Source organism: Peromyscus eremicus, chromosome 7 (genome assembly GCF_949786415.1).
Source record: "Peromyscus eremicus chromosome 7, PerEre_H2_v1, whole genome shotgun sequence".
NCBI lineage: Eukaryota > Metazoa > Chordata > Mammalia > Rodentia > Cricetidae > Peromyscus > Peromyscus eremicus.
The window spans coordinates 26,236,095-26,242,729 of record NC_081422.1 but is presented as its reverse complement, the minus strand read 5'-3'; the positions used below and the strand labels follow the sequence as shown (position 1 = coordinate 26,242,729).

Genomic DNA, 6,635 nt, shown 5'->3' with positions numbered 1-6,635 from the left:
ACAGAAATCAAGAGCGATGTGGTATAAGATGAATTGCTAAACAGTCTTATTAATAAAAAAAACCCGGAGCCAGATATTGGAGTGAACGCAGAAAGATCAGAGAAATAGAACAAGCCAGCCACAAATTCTTACCGCTAGGAAATCCTCAGCCCAAGTGAGCTACTTCCTGTATACTCATGTCTTCTGTGCTCTGCCATGTTCTACATCACTTCCTCTTTCTGCTCAGCTCTATCACTTCCTGTCTGTCTATACAGACCCCCAGACCTCCATGGTTAGTGCTGGAATTAAAGGCGTGTACCACCACACTTGACTCTGTTCTCAGTGTGGCCTTGAACTCACAGAGATTCGGATGAATCTCTGCCTCCCAAATGCTAGGATTAAAGGCATGTGCTACCACTGTGTGACCTCTATGTTTAGTATAGTGGCTGGCTTTGTCCTCTGATACCCAGGCAAGCTTTATTTCTTAGAGCACAAATAAAATATCACCACAAAGTGGTCTCACCCATTAGCTCATCTTCAGGAAGACCAGAATCTCTAGAAGGCATTAAGATAAAAAGAAGTTAAATAGAATTTGATTTTTGAAACAAGGCATCCCTATTTATCTCAAGTTGGCCTAGAAGCCCAGGTTTCCTGCCATTGCCTTCTGAGTATTGGCATCATAGACTTGTAATACCATACCAAGATTTATGTTAATGTACTTCTTGAAGACCACTTGACGTGAGATCTACTCTCTCAACAAATTTGTACACATGTCATTCAGTGTTGGCAACCATAAGTCAATGTTGTACATCTAGAGCTTGTCTTACATGCTGAAATGTGAAGTTCATTGAGCAGTAGTTCCCATTTTGGCTAAATGTAGCCACATTAAAGTACATGACATGCTCATTTTTTAATTTTACTTATTTGTATTACTTTTTAATTATGTATGTGCATACACATTTGTGTTGGAGTATGTTCATCTGAGTGCATGTGACGGTGGAGGCCAGAGGCAGTCGTTAAGCCACCCAACATGGTGCCGGGAACTTGAGTCCTCTGCCAGAGCAGTGCAAGCTCTTATTGCCGAGCGGTCTCTCCATGCCCGACATCTGGTTTGAAAATGGAAGCATGCACAGTATAAAAATTCGTGGGACATGGAAATATAGAAAGAAAATGAAAGCCATCTAGACTCCCATTAGTCAAAAATAAATAGTTAATATGTTTTCATCTCCCTTTAGTCTTTTTTTTTGACTATTTGAAGCTTATAACACACAAGACTTTTAAGCATAATTAACCAAAGTTTGGATGAATGACAAAGAAGAATGTGGTGACAGCATTTTGCCACTCAAGTTGTCTACAGGTTTTTAAAGAGGCAGACAATAGTCATTCAATACCTGTGTCCACTCATAAGACTTTCAAACCTGGTGAATCCTGACGCTTATACTTTCATTTGAGTATGTGGATTACCACGTGCACTGGTTTGTTTCACACCCTGTGGGCCTATGTCACTTATGAAAGACTACCCCACAGGAAACTTCTAACCACCTTCCTCAAGGAAGGAAAGGATAACAGCCAAGTCTGATGAAAAGATCTCATATGTCACAAGAAAATACATAATGTGCTGTAAACATTTTGCATACTGAAGTTTGTATATATGAGGGTGGGCAGGAAAATAGGGCATGGCTGATAATGTCTCAAGACGTTCTGACTGGTACAACAGACTTGTTCTTCTATTATCAAACTTCAAGAACGTATTATTAAAATTAAAAATGAAGCTCCGGTTGTATATAAAGTCATAATCTCAGTCAACAGTTGTCGGGGAGTCCTGGTGGGAATCTGTACACAGCACTGAAAGCCTGAAGGAAGAAGCAAGGGCTGACTGGAACGTTGAGTGTGTTCAGACGGCTTCCTTTTGACTTAGACGACTGAAACACACTGAATGAAATCTTACATGAGAAATTCACCATTCCTTGTTGACCAGAATCCTGACTTCCAACGCTGTCTGTGAGAGCCCTCACTTTGTCACAGAAGGCGAAGCAGTCATCAAAGATGACCTTCCCACTGGTGCTGTATTGCTTTGCAATTGAATTCACAGTTTGGGGGCTCAACCTGAATCCCATTGTTGTCAGGGCCTTCTGCAGTTCCTAGGGGTCCACTGTTCACTCCTGTTGCTGGTGAAGCTAATGAAGTGTTGTCTCCAGCCATTCAGCACAGCCCAGAGCTCTTTAAATTCATTGATTCTCATGGTGCCAGACATATTTCTGTCCAACATTGAAACCATAAGGCAACAAGCCTCCAGATTAAAAAGTTTGTATTCTTCAGCAATGCCAGACTGCGTTAGACGTCTCTGCAGCCCATCAACATCAATTGGTCTATCCTCTCCAGCCACAGCACCAAAGTGGATCCTGAGTTTGTCCTGGGAACACAGGCTCTCCAGGAGCCCCTCCATACCTGCCTTGGTAGTACCTGCCACTGGTGCAGGGTGCCTGGGATACACCACCATGCAGACTGTGCCTCTGCCCTGCACCATTAGACACACTCTTTGATCATGAAACTTGCATTAGTTACTTTTCTTGTGACTATACACCTAACAAGAAGCAATCTTGGGAGCTAGCGTTTGTTTACTGTAGCTCACAGTGTCGTGGCTGGGAGTGCATAGCCACACAATGGTTCGCCACTGTGATGGAGGGTTCTTGTTTACACCTGTAGCTAATCAGGAAGCAGAGCAAAGGGTGTGCCAGGGGTCAAACATATGTCTCCAGATGAGTCTAGATAAGTCAAATTTCTGGTAAGTTTCAACAAAAGAGCACTTCTAAGCTCTGTGCTCACATTGCTGCTCATGCCTCTTCTGCCTACCTCCTGAATTCTGCTGGTGTTTCTTCTCAGCCTCCTCTTTTCTCCACATGTATTATCTCTTAGTGGGACAACTGTGATAGCCTCCTTGAGGCCTCTGCCTGCACTGTGATGGCATCTGCCTTTAGCATCGAAAGTGACTACCTGTCAGCACAAATCACATTGTGTAAAACTTCTCAATGGTGTATTATTGTAATAATATCCGTTATTCTTAGGATCGAGTCCAATCTAGCAGGCCTTGAACAATCCAATTCATAGTCATGTCTTTAGCATCCTGGTTTTCTTTCAGCTCCTTGAATTTCCAAAGCTTCCTACCATCCTGGAACCCCCTCTCATTTCACCTCCCCTCTGGACATGCCCGCTTTGATCCCCTTCTATGGTTCTGTGTATTTTTCCTTTGTGGCACTTAACACAATTTTACCAAAATTTATTTGAAATAATTTGCACATTGTTCATCTCTCCTGTTAAAATCCTCCTCCTCCTCCTCCTCCTCCTCTTCCTCTTCTTCTTCTTCTTCTTCTTCTTCTTCTTTTTCTTCTTCTTCTTCTTTTATACAGAGTCTTATTGTGTAGCCTAGACTGGCTTTATATTCATGGTAATTCTCCTGTCTCAACCTCTCAATAACAAGCTCTTTGGACTTAGCTGGGATTATGTATGTCCTCCATGAAGCCCAGTTTGAAATCCTTCTTAATATCTTATCTCTGAACTGGATTGCTTTTATTTGATTCAATAAATATTTGAATGACTGAGGAAAATAGAGAGGGGCTAAACACTGAACCCTAGTGTGAACCTTGAAAGTGGTTGTTCAGCTTGGTGCCTGTGGATAAAAGTGAAGCTCGGTTTTCTTCTGGATTCAGATGTTAGGTTCCCATCCTGCAAAAATCAAGGCCCTCGGGAGCTCCCATGGGCCTCACAGCACCATGTGAATGAAACTGATGACAAGTCTGAGGTTCCAAAGTGTCTAGATTGGCTTAGTTGTGTGAGAGAGAGTCCTGACAGTCTCTTGCTCTGGCAAGTAATGAATTGGTAACATGGTGCTATGAATGAGCACAGTCCAGGTTCAAGCAACAAATAACCTTGGGCTTGAGTCCTGACTCAGCACCACAGCAGCTTGTGAAGTGAGCAGAACTGTGTCTTTGAGACTATCTCACAGGTGTTGGGGAATGCAATAGTCTAACGCACGTGACTCCACCAGTGCTGGGCATGTCAAAAGAGCTGTCTAGCTGTGTTGTTGTGGTTTCCAACTGTCTTTGTCATCTAATAGCAATCTGCTTGGCCTTGGCTGGCTGGCTTCCTTCAGTTTTAAAATCATTGTTTTTTTTTTGTTTTTTTTTTTTTTTTGGACACTCTGACCTCTGCTTTCTCCAGCTCTAGGATGCAATGATCAAGGGACTCTTAGGTTCCATCCGCTGTGGAATTCGTTGAAACACTTCCATGGGAAGAGTAAGCATCACTTCTCTTTGCAGCCAGGCTCAATTGAACTTGTCCTGGAAGATAAGCAAAGATGACACAGGAAGGCAAGTCCAGTGCAGTCTGGCTTGGCCTTTCCTGGAATCCTGTACTGTTGGGTGGGACTGGAGACAGATGTTCCATGATAGCCACATCACGTACATCAGGCCTTATGAGAACGATGGCAGCAGAGGATCCAGGGGAGCAGGGTGACTCGTACTTACTTTCTTGGAAAGGCGATATTGTTGGCTAGACTTACGTCTTGCTTCATAGATGGACAGGGAGGCGAACTGGGCAGGGGGATCTGGGGTTGAGCTGCTCCCTCTCTGTAAGTCAGGTCCAAGAACATTAACTCTAGGACCGTGGTTCCAACTTCAGCCCACACTTGCCTTCTCTGAGGTTGTGGACGATCCTCCTGATGTTTGGGATCTGTCATTAATCCGATACATGTGCAAACTGGATCCATTTGTGCGAAAATGTGTGAGGAAAAGTAGAAAATGCACGAAAGGACATGGCTGAAAGTGGGAGAGACGAGGGCAAAGAGTAGGTGTGCCTTGTGCGGGAGATAGGACTCTACCCAAAGGAGCAACAGAAACCTCCAATAACAGTGTTTAAATAAAGGCTTAGTTGTCTGGCATGTGAAATGTTGGAGAAGGAGCCCAAGGTCATGATGACGGCATCACAACTCCTCAGTGAGCACATTCCTGCAGGACAGCTCTGTCATTATCAGTCTTTCCTTCTTGGGATTCCATAATGGTGACTCACTGTGTGTGTGTGTGTGTGTGTGTGTGATCAAATCTGCATTCTAGCCAACTAGAAAAAGAGAGAAAGGAAGAAAGAAAGAAACAAATCTTCTCTTTAAGGATATTTCCTAGGATAGACACTATAGACTGATGTCGTTAGAGTAGCTCAGGTCAGCTTTGTCTCTAGGCTGGCGCTAGCCACTCCAACCTGCCTGGTATCGTAATCTTGCCAGGTGCTAGCTGTGCAACACTGGGCAAATTGCTTAGCCTCTCTGAACACCAGTAATAAAGCAATAACTGCCTTAGACAGTTGTCAAGAGAATCAAATGAGAGGGTGTTTGTGACATGTCTAGTCCCCTTCTTGCACAGTTGTGGGCTCCTAGACACTCCAGAGATCACTATGCTAGTTGGATCAGAACCTCCAAGTGATGTCCTTTTCCTTTGGCTCAATTGGAAATGGGATTTCTAGCCATCATCATTCTTGGGGCCGTTACCCACACCCTTCGGAAAGGCCATCATTTTCTCCTTGGATTAATCTCTTGCTTCAATTTCGAGTACTTCTGAAAGCCAAAATTTCCTGGATGGAAAGCAGCCCTGATGTTTCTGAAGAAATAACACATACAATAGAAAATATCACTGACTTCTCTTTGCAGTATTGCTTAATTCTCTCAAGCACACATTTAATTTAGGCTCGCCGAAGCAGTTGCTGTCTATTGACTAGTAAGTGTTTATGAAACATATGCTGGTAGGGCACGGTACCCCAGAGAACACCAAGAGCAGCCCTAGCCCCCACTCACCTTCTCCTCCACCGAATGGCTCATGCTGGTACCTCTCCAGAAGGATTGCCATGCCCGCTGTTTGCTTGAGGAAAGGAGGATGCCTAAAGCTGGACTGGCTAACAGGCACCTCAGCCTGCAACTCTCAAGCATTGCAGACAATTCAGATCACATTCTCCTGCAGGTTGTGTACTCTGGCCCGGGGTCGTAAATACTGCCGGGCTTAAGTGGGGCCTGACTCTGTTTGTGCTTATTTTGCACAGTGGCAGAAGAGGTGTGTATGATGTCTGGTAAAATGGAAGGCTAGCTTGTGATGCTTTACAGGTATGCAGTTAGGTAACCAGGAAGCCCTTTCGTATAGCCATAGAAAGATAACACCAACAACAGTGAGTATTTTGCATTACATAATTCCTAGTTTTCTCTTAGTTTATCACCCATCACTGATGAAACCATCATCTGTCTGTTTTATAGGAAAACAAACAGAGGCCGAGAAAGTGGCATCTCAAGGACAGAAGCTCAGAGGAGGTCAATTTTAAACAGGCAAACTTGGATTTCATGCACTTTTTTTTTTTCTTGAATCCAGTGTAACTTTTTGGCTTTTAGGGATGCTAAACAAGAGAAGAGGAACAGAGCAGGAACAGCTTGTCACCCAAAAGAAAATGTGTCAGGATTATAGCTGAATGGTTCCTGAAGGGACAGCATCAGGGTATAGAGGAGGTGGGCAAGCAAGCATCTCAGTCACTTGCCTTCTTGCAGAATCCATTCTGAGCAGGGTGGGACAGTAGGAAGCTGTTCTTGAGGCTTGCTGATGAGGATGGGCTATAGAGAGAGGCTCCCT

General features: G+C 43.9%; 1 pseudogene; it reads right to left on the bottom strand.

Moving 5' to 3' along the window:
• Nucleotides 1–1,893: 1,893 nt before the first annotated feature.
• Nucleotides 1,894–5,870, bottom strand: LOC131914650 (sorcin-like; annotated as a pseudogene).
• Between the last annotated feature and the right edge of the window lie 765 nt (nt 5,871–6,635).